Source organism: Zonotrichia leucophrys, chromosome 11 (assembly GCF_028769735.1).
Source record: "Zonotrichia leucophrys gambelii isolate GWCS_2022_RI chromosome 11, RI_Zleu_2.0, whole genome shotgun sequence".
Classification (NCBI taxonomy): Eukaryota; Metazoa; Chordata; class Aves; order Passeriformes; family Passerellidae; genus Zonotrichia; species Zonotrichia leucophrys.
The window spans coordinates 1409854-1423190 of NC_088181.1; the positions used below are offsets into that span (position 1 = coordinate 1409854).

The following is a 13337-nucleotide window of genomic DNA, read 5'->3' on the forward strand; positions in this document are numbered from 1 at the left end:
ATGCGTGTCCTGCCGTGCCACGCTGCACCGCTCCAGCCCCTCGCAGTGAGGAAGTGAGGGCGGCGCGAAGGGGAAGTTGTTGGAAAGTCAGACCGGAATGGCTGATAGGGAAGGCAGAGCTGGGCTTGGTCACAGATGGTTCCTGTTGGGGAAGGACACGGGCGCAGCTGCCCGGCCACCCCCACCCGCCGCATTATCACTGCCCGGCAGCTGTTCACCTTCCCCTCGCCATGGGACACGGCTGCACTGCCACCGCGGCCCCGGCCGGCACATGAGCGGCCCCGGCAGCCGGGCAGGCGCCGGGAGGGCAGGACACCCTGCTCCCCTCTGGGCAGGACACCGACCCCCGAGGACCCACTCCCGGATCAGGACACCCGACCCCCTCTGGGCAGGACACCCTGAGCCCTCGGGCAGGACATACCCCTGCATCCCTCGGGCAGGGCACCATCATGGAGACACCCTGCATCCCTCTGGGCAGGACACCCCGAGCCCCTCCGGGCAGGACACCCTGAGCCCCTCCGCATCTCGGCATCCCCAGCCCCAGCACAGCTCCTGCCCACACCTGGGAAAAGGCTGGCAGCACCAGCTTGAGCGGAGCTCGCAGATTTGGAGTGCTGCCACCATCTCCTCGGGATCCTCCAGAGCGGACAGGGACCCCTCCTGGGCCAGGGCACCGCGCAGGAGCAGCCAAGGTGAGAGGCGGTGGTGGCGGGGGGGAAGGTGTGGTGGCCGTGGCAGTGCCATGTGCTGTGGCACGGGTGACACGCCAGTGCCAAATGCAGCCTTGGGCAGGCAGGTGCTCCCCGAGGGTGGCACGTGGCTGGCACCAGTCAGTGCATCTCCTTGGGGACCAGCCAGTGGGGATGGGGAGCTGGGACACGGCCAAGCCCATGGCCAAGGCACCATGGGCTCACTGTCATGGGGACCCGTTTGGAGCCTGCTCTGTGATTAAACCTTCCCATAACGAGTAATCAACCCCGAGGATGTTTTATTTCCAGCATTTCAGCCCTGTGTTTGCTGGGTGCTTGTGCTCATTCTGGGATCAGCAGCTCACATCCGACCCCACGGGCTCTCCAGGTGCTGCTGCTGACAGTTTGCAGTGCGGAGGCTCCGTGGGGATGCAGCATCCCACATCCCTGTGCTGGAGCATCCCCAGGCACCGAGGCCAAGGGGCTGTGCCAGCTCTGGGGGGCTCGGGGGCTCTGCTGGGCCTGTGCCCAGCACGGGCAGGAAAGCAGAGCCGGCTGAGTCACCGGTGTGAACAATGCTGGCCCCGAGCCTCGCTTCCCCTCACTCCCCACCCGCTGCCCCGGCACCGCGCTCCGGCCGCAGCCCCCTGCCCACCCTGGCACCCTCCCGCGGGTCAGGGACACAGCTGGGACAGCACAGGGCAGGGTTTGGGTGCACAACCTGTTGTGCTGGTGCCCCAAGGGTGGGGGAGCCGTGCTGGGGTCCCTGTCCCCCGAGCTGGCCCATGCCAGCAGGGCCACGCTCCGATAAGGGATGCGGCCGGGACTCGGTGCTCCGGAAGGCTGCAGCCAGGGAGCCGTGCAGATTGCTGCGGGCTCACCAGGCTGCCCGTTAGGCTTTTGGCAGGAGAAATGTTTATTTTGCTGGCCAAATATCTCTGCAAACTTCCTGATTTCCTTGCGGCCGGCGAGGCAGCGATAGGGCTGGCGAGGCCGTTGCCGGCCCCGCTCTCCGGCTCCAGCACCGAGCGCTGTTATCTCTGATGCACAGCGGGCAGGGAAGAGGTGGGGAAAGGGAAATGAAATACAACAGAGGTGGCACATTTTTTGCTCTTGATAACAAGCCCTGCTTTTAGCCTGGGAACTTGGAAACGATGCAGGTGGCCAGAGACAGCCACAACGTCCTCTGCTGCCGTGGCGCATCTGGAGCTCAGAACAAATCCCAGACCTCACCCGGCACCAGCCCGTGGCTCCCCGAGGCATGGCCTGGCACAGCAGAGATCAGCACTGCTCTCCACACAGCCGAGCCCCAGGCTGGAGGATTTTGGCCCTGGGAAGGTTCTGGAAGCACCCCAGGGCCTGGATGTCCATCCAAGCTGCGTGCTGGAGTGAAGGCAGGCTCACAGCAGTTCCTGCCAGCTCCCATTGATTTTTGCAGGGATGCGAGGTGTTGGAAGTGCAATGCCTGCTAATTAAATCCCCATTGTTGTTGGGAAGGATGCAGGCAGTGCAGCCGGTGGGATGGGGAGGGCCAGGAAGGAGGTGGTCCCCAAGGTTAGGGTGGGAGAAAGGGAATGCGAACCTGTTGGGAACCCAAGGGCATCTCAGGGGATTTTGTTCAGCATCTCCCAGTGAATTCCTGCTGGCCAAGGATGAGGCTGAGGACTTGCTGCTGCTGGGTGCTGCTCCCATGGAGGTGCCAGCATGGTCTCCATGCACCCCAAAACACCAGCTCCTGGAGTCAGGGCAGCACGTGGCCGTCTCTGCTTTGCAATTAAAACCCTTCCCAGGCTCTCCATGGCAAAGAAAAGCTGGAAATTGGCCCCCGGCAGCCCCAAAACCTGGAAGCACCCAGAGGAGCAGTGCTGTACCCTAAAGTCTCCCATATTTAAGGCAAACTGGTGATTTTCCGGAGCCGGCAGCGCAGGGCGAGCGGGATGATAAGCAGTAGGGGGTGGTTTCCCTTTGAATGCCACGAAGCAGGAACGAATCTGTTAGCAAGGAAAACAGGATTTTAATTATTATTATTTTTTCTTTTAATGGGAGATGCGCTTTTTTTTCTTTTCTATGTGGAAGTTGTGGGAAAGCCACAAAGCCACTGGATCTGCTTCAGCAGCCTCTGGGGCTGCTCCTTGCAGCCCGATGGCTGCAGGGTGGGTGACCAGGAGTGGTCACGGAGGGAAGCCAGGCACAAACGAAGCCCCTTTCCTGGGAAAGGCTGGCGCTCGGCGCTTCCTGCCCAGCAGATGTCCCCGGGCGGATGCAGCTGCGGAGGGCGATAGCCGCGGGCAGGAGAGCGTCTTCCCCGGCCCTGGCTCCCCACCAGCCCCTTATCGCCCTGCTGCATTCCCCCATGGATTAACGGGCAGGAAAATCCAGCGCCGGGGCTCCTGCTGCAAGGCAAATGCCAAGGGAAGAGCGCCGGGCGCTGCAGCCTGGCTCATGGTACTCAGTGCTGGTGCAGGGATGGATTTGGGCACTGAGATTTTGGGCACTGAGATTTGGGCACTGAGATTTGGGCACTGAGATTTGGGCACTGAGATTTGGGCACTGAGATTTGGGCACTGAGATTCGGGCACTGGGATTCGGGCACTGGGATTTGAGCACTGAGATTCGGGTACTGAGATTCGGGCACTGAGATTTGGGCACTGGGATTTGGGCACTGAGATTTGGGCACTGAGATTTGGGCACTGAGATTTGGGCACTGGGATTTTGGCACTGGGATTTGGGCACTGGGATTTTGGCACTGAGATTTTGGCACTGAGATTTGGGCACTGAGATTTGGGCACTGAGATTTTGGCACTGAGATTTGGGCACTGAGATTTGGGCACTGAGATTTTGGCACTGAGATTTGGGCACTGAGATTTGGGCACTGAGATTTGGGCACTGAGATTCGGGCACTGAGATTCGGGCACTGGGATTTGAGCACTGAGATTTGGGCACTGAGATTTGGGCACTGAGATTTGGGCACTGGGATTTTGGCACTGAGATTTGGGCACTGAGATTTGGGCACTGAGATTTGGGCACTGAGATTTTGGCACTGAGATTTGGGCACTGGGATTTTGGCACTGAGATTTGGGCACTGAGATTTGGGCACTGAGATTTGGGCACTGAGATTTTGGCACTGAGATTTTGGCACTGAGATTTTGCAGCCAGGGCAATGGGACCATCCATGGTCACACCGACCCTTCCCAGCCCAGCAGCTCCCTGTCCCTGCAGGGATGCTCAAAGCAAACGGGGTTGGAGATCCCAGGGCCGTGTAGGGTTTCGTGTCACTGCAGCTCATGGGCACTCGGCCACACGCTGTCACCAAGCTCTGCAGTGCCACATCCAGCACGGATCCAGATTGGCACCCAGGGATGCTCTGCTCCCCGAGAGGGAACGGATAGAGACTGAGAAACCGAGACGGACAGACAGACAGACCCGCTGGGGGTGACACAGGAAGCCTGAGGCAGCCAGGGCTGAGCACGGCACGGCTCGGTGCTCTCGCCTGCAGACACCGTCGGTCCCATGAGAGCGGGCGGGGGCACGGCACGGCACGGCTCGGGGAGGGGAGGGACAGGGCTGGGCCACTTGCCTGGCCAGGGGCAAGGTGCGATAAACCAGCACCGTGCGCTGCTTTAAATGCCCGAGGCTTGTGAAGGGGGGATGCAGCAGGAATGGCAATCAGCAATCAGCTCGTCCTGGCACGCTGGGGAGCGCCGGGGCTGAGATGGAGCTCCGGGAGAGCCGGGACAAGGGGAGTGCACGGGGACAGCCCTGGGTCACCACCGACGGCTGGGCACCCACAAGGTGTGAAGTGTCCCATCACTGTGATGGCTGCAGAAGCAAGAGGGGCCATCTGAGGGTGCTCTGGTGGCATCATGAGTCGGCACCCACCTCGTTGCCCCTGCCCACATGCACAGCCCCGATAGCGGACAGGGGTCCTGTGCAGGGCAGATACGGATGGCACACGGTGCTGACCATTTCCTGTGAGGTTTTGGTACCAGTTGCCTTCAGCGAGCACCTTATCTGTGGCACACACCAGGCCAAGGCCTCGGGGCTCCCCTTCTCCCCCAGGCTGTGCCTTGGGGTGTCCCTTCCCCCGGGACAGGTCCTTGTCACCCTCCAGAGCGCCCCGTGCAGCCTCTCCATGTGCAGCACACCCAGCAGGGATGGATGGAGGATGTGGCCCCCGAGCACAGCTGGTGGGTGGTGGTGACACCCCATCCTGCTGGGCAGCTAAATCCGTGTGGTGGATTGGATGGGTGATGGTGACACCTCCCGTGGGGTGGCACACCCGTGGGTGGGCAGGCGCTGGGGATGGGCACTGGGCAGGATGCTGGGCAGTGGGAGATGCCACCTCCCCACAACAAAGGGAGCAGGGATCGCCGCACCGTGTGTGGCTCAACGCCATCAATCACACACCGTGACCGACAGCGAGTCACGACAGGAGTTTCCATCCTCTGCCACGGGTGGGAACGCGCTGGGGCCGCGTTGTGCCCCGCTCCCAGATTTGCCTGGGGAAGGAAGGATTGCCAGCCCGGGGCTGGATGGATCCCGCGGCTATCGGGCTCTGGCACGCGCTTATCTCCGCTCCAGCCGTTAATTTCCCACCGCAGCCGAGCGCAGCGGGGCCACCGGCTCTGCCGGCCGGGGCTGCTCCCATCCCTGTCCCCAGGCACAGCACAGAGCCCAGGGCTGAGGGGTGCGGGAATGTTTCCTGTAGGAATGCCAGAACCCCTGTATCCCGCCCATGGCACCCAGGCGTGTGGTGGATGGGTGACCATGGAGAGCACAGCAGCCCCGGGCTGAGAGCGGGTTCAGGGCAGGAAAGGGTTAAGCCGGGGAAGTTTGCTCACTCTCAGCAATGATTTAAACCAGACAGAAAGGTTCTGTCATCCATCACGCTAACAGCCAGATCATTGTGTTTTAAAGTGTCTGTAATTGCAGCAATACAGAGACCGGGAGGGAGATAAAGGCTGGGAAGATGCAAATGCCGAGGGAAGCTCCAGCCCCTCGCACCCAGCGGGGACAGCCCTGGGGACGGCCCTGGGGACAGCCGGGGCTGGGGGTCCCAGGCTCCTCCTGCATGGCGATGGCATGGAATGGGTGATGGGGTGTCTTTGCTGTGATGGGAGCACCCTCAAAACAGCACAAGGGCGCAAACCCAGTGACAGGGATGGGAAGGGTCTGAGTAGGTGCTGCACTCCAAATATTGTCTAAAAATCACATTTATCTTCCTCATTATCCCTGATAGTACAAAGTGGCTCTCCTTTCCCGTTTCCTTTGGGATCCAGGGGATCCCAGGGATGGGTACAAAGGAGGGGGGGAACTCGCCCAAAGCCTGCAGGAGGTGGCCACGGCCATGGCCACGGTGGCCCGGCTTTGTCCCAGCACCCCGGGCCACGTGCAAAGGCGCCGGCGGGGAATGATCAACAGTCAGCCGAACCCGCCGAATAAAGCCAGCTAACACAAATGTTTATTTTCACAGTGGTGAATTATGACTTCAATAGACCAAAATTACAGGCTGCGTGCGTGGAATAGGAACGCAGCAGCCCCTGCCACCCAAACGCCACTGGGGAGGGGGGATGTGGTGCCTCTGTCCCCCTGCTGTCCTGAGGGGTGACACCACTGGGTGGGTCGTGGTGGCTCTGTCCCCCTGATGTCCCATGGGGTGAAGGGGGATGTGGTGGCTCTGTCCCAGGTGGCAGTGCCACCTGCCCATCCCCACAGTGCTTGAGCAGCTCTGGGATGTCCCCAGAGTGGCCCAGCAATGGGCCATTTAGTGGCCACAGAATGGTCACTCAGTGGCCTGGTGATGATCATTTATTACCTATGGAAAAGTCACTCAGTGGCCTTGTGGTTGGCATTTGCTGACCATGCAATGACCATTTACTGGCCATGAAATGGTCACACAGTGGCCATGCAATAACCCTTTACTGGCCATGCAATGACCATTTACCGGCCATGCAATGGTCACACAGAGGCCATGCAATGATCACACAAAGGCCATGCAATGATCATTTTCTGGCCATGCAGTGGTCACTCAGAGGGCATGCAGTGACCATTTACTGGCCATGCAATGACCATTTACTGGCCATGCAGTGGTCACACAGAGGCCATGCAATGGTCACACAGAGGCCATGCAATGACCATTTACTGGCCATGCAGTGGTCACTCAGAGGCCATGCAGTGGTCACTCAGAGGCCATGCAATGGTCACTCAGAGGCCATGCAGCCCTTGTGCAGTGGCCGTGCCAGGGCCATGCAGTGCCCTCACAGTGCCCACACAGTGTCTGTGCCTCTCAGGCTGCCCAGTGGCCCCTCAGCTGTCCTGTGCCACCCAAGCCCGGCCGTGCCGAGCCGAGCCGAGCCGGGTGACTCCGCCCGGCAGAGCTGCCGCTCTCCCAATCCCCGGGGAGCGGGAGGATGAGTAATGCACCGGCACAGGGCAGTCGCAGAGGGAAGCAGCTGCCAGGCACAGTAATTACACACAGAGGCAGGGCTGGGCTCGCAGGGAAATTCGCAGGGAAATTCGCAGGGACTGTGTTCCCGCAGCGCTGTAGGAGGACTTGGGGAGGGAAAATTTGAATGCTGTCCCCCAGCTGGCACGGGGCACGCAGGAAGGGTGTGCCAGGCAGCCAGATGTGCCCTGCTGTCGGGGAGGGTCCCACGGGCATTCCCAGCACACAGCTGCCCTCGGAGCCCCCCCGAGGCCCAGCAGGGTGGGGAGCACTCCAAGGCCGGGCTGGGATGGGCATGTGGGACTCTGAGGGATGAGCCCGTGCTCTTGTGGCTGCTCCAGTGCAAGCTCAGCCCTTGGGCCCCTGGAAAGGGAAGCTGAGCAAGCACAGCTCCATCCCCCCCAGCCCCTTGCAGACACCCCCACCCTGCTCCACCCCCTTGACTCTTCCCATGGCCCCAGACCAGCCCTGGCCCGTTCCCTTGCAGTCCCTCCGGCTCCCTCAAAACAACTCCCAGCTCCTTGCAGCTCCCCAAAACGTGTAACCCCACCACTCATGCATCCCCCCACTCTCAGCTTTGCAACCCCCGATCTTTAGCATGCCAACGATTCTGCAAACCCAGATCCCTGCAGCCTCCAAGCCTCGTACATCAGGTCTTCCAATCCCCAGAGTGTCACCAGGCCCCACGCTCCCCCTGAAGCCCTGGGCAGCCCCATGTGCGGATCCCCAGTGTCACGCAGCCCTGTGTCCCACTCAGTCCCCTGGTTCCGTGCAGAATCCCTGGTGCTGCCCAGCCCCGTATCCCTGTTCATCCCATCCCGTTTCCGTCCCGATGCCGCCCATTCCCATTCCCATTCCCATTTCCTATCCCCGTCCATCCCCTCGCGTTCTCGTCTCGATGTCTCCCATTCCCATTCCCGCTCCCATTCTCGGTCCATGCCATCCCGTTCCCATCCCGATGTCTCCCATTCCCATTCCCGTTCCCTGTCCCGGTCCTTCCCCTCCCGTTCCCGTCCCGGTCTCTCATTCCGGGGGTCCCGGTCCATCCCCTCCCGTTCCCATCCCGGGGGTCCCGCTCCGGTGGCGGCGGCGGCGGGGGGCGCCCCCTGGCGGGCGCGGCGGTCCCGCTCTAAGGCAGCGGCGCGGGCGGGCCCCGCTCACTCCGGGCCGGGCGGGCGGCAGCGGCGGCAGCGGCGGCTCGGCGGGGCCCGGCCGGGCACGGAGCGCGGCCGCGGGCGCCCCAGGGCCGCGGCGCGGCGCCGGGAGGATGCGGCGCCGGGGGTGAAGCGGCCCCGCGGATTTACGGCGGCTTCTCCGCCCTCCCCCGCTTCTCCGGTGCCCCCCCGCCGGGGGGAGGGGAAGCGCCCCGAGCCCCGGAGCTGGCGGCGAGCGGCGGCCCCGGGCGCGGCGAGCGGCGGCGGGCAGGTGCCGGGGGCAGCCGCCGCCGCGGGGCCGCGCTCCGCCAGCGCCTGCCTTGAGCGGACCGGGGCCGCCGCCGCCGGGGGCCGCTGCCGGCTCTGCCCGCTCCTGCCGGCCCCTGCCTTGGGACTTACCTCACGCCTCCGCCACACCTCAGGACGGTAAGTGCCGTCCGCCAGCCGGGACCGGGACGGGGAGGCTGCCGGTGCCCGCGGGGGCTCCCGTGAAAGAGGGGCTTGGGATTCTCCCGGTGTTCGGGGAATGCTCTCGGTGCACGGGGGAATCAGTGGCTCCCGGTGCCCGGGGAGGCTCGTAGGGCAGAGGGGCTGTGGGTGCTACCGGTGTTCGGAGGATGCTCCCGGTGCCCGGGGAATCGGAGGTTCCCGCTGCCCGGGGAGGCTCCCGTGGAAGGGGGCTGAGAATGCACCGGATGCTCGGGGGCTGCTCCCGGTGCGGAGGAGCCGGGGAGGCTCCCGGTGCCCGGGGGACGCTCCTGTTGTGCGGGAGTCCGAGATGCTCTCGGTACCCGGGCGAGGCTCCCGGTGTCGGGGTAGCTGGCGCTGCGCAGGGCAGTGAGAGGCTCCCGGTGCCCCAGGAACGCTCCCGGTGTCCGGGGGATGCTCTCGGTGTCGGGGCAGCTCCCGGTGCGCAGGGCACGGGGATGCTCCGTGTGCCCGAGCCAGCGCGGTGCCCGCCACGGGCAGGGCAGCGGGGGCACGGCCGGGGCAGCGCTCGGAGCGGGGCAGGGCGGCGGAGGCAGCCCCGGAGCGGGATCACCGCGCCCACGGGCCCCGCTCCCACGCACCGCGGGGGCGGCAGGTCGCAGACCCCTCTTCCCTGCGCTGCCGGGGCAATCCCTGCTCTCCCCTCCGTGTCCCCCCGAGCGCCGGGGCGGCGTGGGGCGGCACAGCGTCCCCGAGAGCCCACGCGAGTTTGTGCCCACCCCCAGCAGACCCCCCACGGCTGTGGCTCCCCACTCGTGCCCAGCAATCCTACTCTTTGTCATCCCCTTGTCCCTCTCCGGCTGCTGTGGGCTGGGAGCCGGAGCCGTGCTGGGGGCGAGGAGGAGCTGCCCCACTCGGGAGAGTTTGCGGGAGGAACCCCGGGGCCGCTCCGGGAAGTTGCAGCCCCTCCGTTGTGTGTTTTGGTGCGAGGACGCGGCTCCGTGCTGGGGACACGGGGCTGTGCTGGGAGCGCTCGCAGAGTCCCGGCGTGTGCCAGGGGATGTTTGTTTGTTTGTTCGGACGCGGATTTGGGAAGGAAGGCTGGCTCGGGAACCTCCAGCGCTGCCGTTCATCACCGCCCGCTCTCGCTTTCCCTTTGGAATCGCTCTGAGCTGGGCAGCCCGGCCGTGCCGAGGGAACGCTGCCTGCGGAGCGATGGAGCGAGCCCGGCCCCGCGCTTCTCCCCGCGACACCGAGCCGGAGCACAAGCAGCTCTCCCCGTCACCCCCTCGCCGCTGGATGGTGCCTTCGGATACCGCAGAGCGTTCCTCTAGTTAAACACACCTTTTCTTGGAATTCTTTTTTTGCCCTCTATTAGCCAAGAAAAACTTTGCAACTTTGCTTCGCTGTCGGAGAGGAGCCGCCGCCGCTGCTGCGTTTCATTTTGTTTTTTTAATTCGAGGTCACGTGTGCGCTGACAGTGTCTTTGATTCCAAGCGATGGTCTCGTCTCCAGCTTAGGAAGAGCTTTTGAGCTCTTCCCTCTGTTGTTTTCTCTCTGTTCAGGAACAAAGAGATTTTTCTGCCTTTAATTAAAAGGAATATTAATTCCCCGCTCCTTTGTGGAGCGACTCGAAGACACTCTGCGAACGCCCGTCTGCTCGGCGCCGCGGTGGGCGAGCTGTGCCGCGGTGCGGGGCATGGAGGAGCGGGGGAGCCAGCCCGAAAGCCCGCGGCACGCACGGAGCAGCAGCCGCGGAGGATGCTGACAGCCTCGGTGCTCGGGTGAGCAGCCCATGGAGCCGAGCTGCCGCCTGGGGCGGGCTCTTGGAGCCTCGGAGGTTTGTGAGGCAGGAATCCTGCCGCGAGTTTGCACACAGGGAGAGGTTCCGTGCCTGGGGAGGCGAGTGGAGGTGAGCTGGGCTGTGCCAGGGGGGTTTGCCCTGCCGGCTGCCTCCCGTGCTGGCAGGTAAGGCTTCGCCCGGGAGCAGGCAGGTGCTGGGTGTGCTTTGTTTGGCAAACGCGAGTGCAGATGTTGGTTTGTAGGGGGGAAAGCCAGGACATGGAGGGGGACAGGCTGTTCTCCCGTGGTGGGTTTGGGCAGTGGGGAGGCCTCGTGTGGCTGCAGGATTTGCCTCTTTCATCGGGAACTTCCAGGCTGCAGAACGCAAAAATGTTCTGGTGCTCAGCCCCCCTTCAGGGCTGGGCTGCTGGAGCAGGAGGGGGCTCTGGCGGGTCCCACGGGGTACCTGGGGCTGGCAGGTCTGTGCCGACGTTCCTGGAATTCTGCTTTGAGCCGTGGGTGTTTGCATGCCTGGAAACCCCGGCAGGATCCGGCGCGGAGGCTCCGGCGGTGCCCTGGGAACGGGGTCTGGCTCTGCTCACTGCTGTAAATCCCTGCTGAACTCTGGGGGCACTGAGCTCTGCCCGTGGCCGTGCACGGTGCCCTCTCCTGCAGCCACCTCGGGAAGGTGTCCCTGTGCTGTGGCACCCCCGGGGAGGGAGGCTCCCCACAAATTTCTGTTATTTTACCTCTTAGCCCGAGTCAGTGGGCTGGCAGCGAGTCAACCAGGAAGCGCAGGGCTGCCAGGGAGTGCTGGCAGTGGGACACACAAATCCCCCCACAGCAGCACCGACCCTCTGCAGCCCCAGGCAGAGCAGCAGTGAGCACAAGGGGCAGATCAGGGCCGGGTGCTGTGAACGGGGCTGGGAGGCACCAGGGACAGCCCAGGGGTTAAGCCGGGTTTAATCGCTGCTGCTGGGGCCGGGGATGCTGTGGGTGCTGCAGCTCGGGGGCTGCAGCCTGCCCTGTGCTCTCCAGGCTGGATCTCACGTGGGACATGGGTTCAGCTGCCCTGCAGGATGGGCAGTCCCCGAGCTGGGATCAATCCTTGCCAGCCAGGCTGGTGGCACAGAGGGCACTCCCTGGCCTCAGTGCCATTGCCCGGTTTGGGGCTATTTTTATATTTCCTGAAGCTGTTTTGTGCCGTCCCTCCCACTGTGCTCAGGCTCCCCAGGGGGAACCCCACCTTGACAAACCCCCAGCTTTCCTTCGGAGGATGCTGACCGATGCTTCCAGAAAACATCCGAGGGATTTCCTGTTTATTTCGCAAAATTCTCATTAATATTTTTTTTTCCCTGTGTGTTCTTTGATTCAATTTCACACGGGCAAAACCGCCTTGAAATGGAAGCCCGTGGTTCAAAAATAGACAAAGAGTCGGCGAGGCAGCAGAGCCTGAGGCTGTGGGAGAGCGCGGCCGGATCCCCTCGGAGCCGGTCCCGGCCCGGGCAGCGGCTCTGCCTCGGTGTTCCCACGGTGCCACCACCGGAGCCGCGGGTGCCGGGGGAGCTTTCCCTTCTCCAGCCGCTCTTTGCCTCCGGGATGCCCCGAGCCCCCTGCGTGCGCCGCTTGTCGCTGGTGGGGCCGCCTTTGGGCACAGCATCCCCCGCACAGGGATGCGAAAATCCCCGCTTGGGGCACTGGGCCGGTTTTGGGACACGGGGCCGGTTTTGGGGCACGGGGCCGGTTTTGGGGTGCTCCCCTGGCAGCGTACTGGGGGATGCTGCAGCCCAGGCGTGGGGATTTGGGGTGTTCCCCTGGCAGCCCAGGCGTGGGTGTTTCCTGGGTGGGAGCAGCTCCGGCAGGGTCAGCCCCAGCCCTGCTCCTCTCCAGGTGTTCGGGCTGCCCGCGGCACTGTTTACTCCTGGTGTTTAGCCAGGATATTTAATTTCCAGGAGTGTGAGGCAGCTGGGGAGCAGCAGGGTACGTGTGTGTACGTGTGTGTGTGCGTGCCCACCTCCCTGTGCCACCCTGGTGGGATCAGTCTGATGGTAGCGGGCACGGCCCTGCAGCAGATTCTGTGCTCTGGCTGACAGGTCAAGGGGACCCCCCAAACCACCCCTGTGTGTGGGGGACCCCTCCTCCAGCCCGTCCCCCCCCAGCAGCCACGTCGTCGCCAGCCGCTGTTGACTCACAGGCTCCGCCGTCGAGTCCCGGGGCTGAGGCCGAGATGCTTTTACAGGCAGGGCTGAAATGCACAAAATGTTCGACTTGTAAAATATGTAGCGTGAGAAAATAGCCTTTTCTGCTCTCCTCCTCCTCCTGCCGCCGCTCCCTGCCCCATCTGCTCGCTTGGAAAGCTGCCCGCAGCCGGGGGGGGGGGGCCGGCGGCGCCCGGGGTCCCTGCCAGGGATGGCACCCACCCTGTGCCACGCCGTGCCACCCCTGGGTGCCAGGAGGGCACAAGGATGCGCTCGCTCCATGGGGACGCTGCCGCCTTGCTCCTGTCGCCATCCCAAAGTTCCGCGGGCACGTTTGGGGAAGGAGCTCAGGGCTGGCACCGGGAGTGCCAGCGGGGCTGGCCCACCCCGATTTTGGGGCATCCCGCGGGGTTTTGGGTTTCCAAAACCTCTCCGGAGGGTGCCGGGAAATCCCCGTGCGAGGAGCCCCGGGAGGAGCCGCCACGCCGGAGCTGGCCGGGAGCCACAGCTTTCACCTTAATCCATCATTATCTGGGCACATTTCGGATCCTTGCCAAGAGCAAGGTGGGAAGGGGGGGTGTGAGCATGCTTTCCCTATTCCCCTGCCATCCTTTTTGCTGCCTGTGTGTAATTAACAGAG

General features: G+C 63.5%; 1 protein-coding gene across 4 annotated transcripts in view; it reads left to right on the forward strand.

The window, feature by feature from the left end:
* Window positions 1-674: 674 nt before the first annotated feature.
* CBFA2T3 (CBFA2/RUNX1 partner transcriptional co-repressor 3) overlaps window positions 675-13337 on the forward strand; it is a 29060-nt gene continuing 16397 nt past the window's right edge. Inside the window, exon 1 of one of the 4 annotated variants that reach the window (XM_064723545.1) lies at window positions 675-692. The gene's annotated coding sequence lies outside the window, so the exon portion shown is untranslated. Of the gene's footprint in view, window positions 693-8555; window positions 8715-10391; window positions 10502-10616; window positions 10686-13337 lie in introns of those variants that run through there. The other 3 variants (XM_064723546.1, XM_064723543.1, XM_064723544.1) reach the window with 3 other exon arrangements.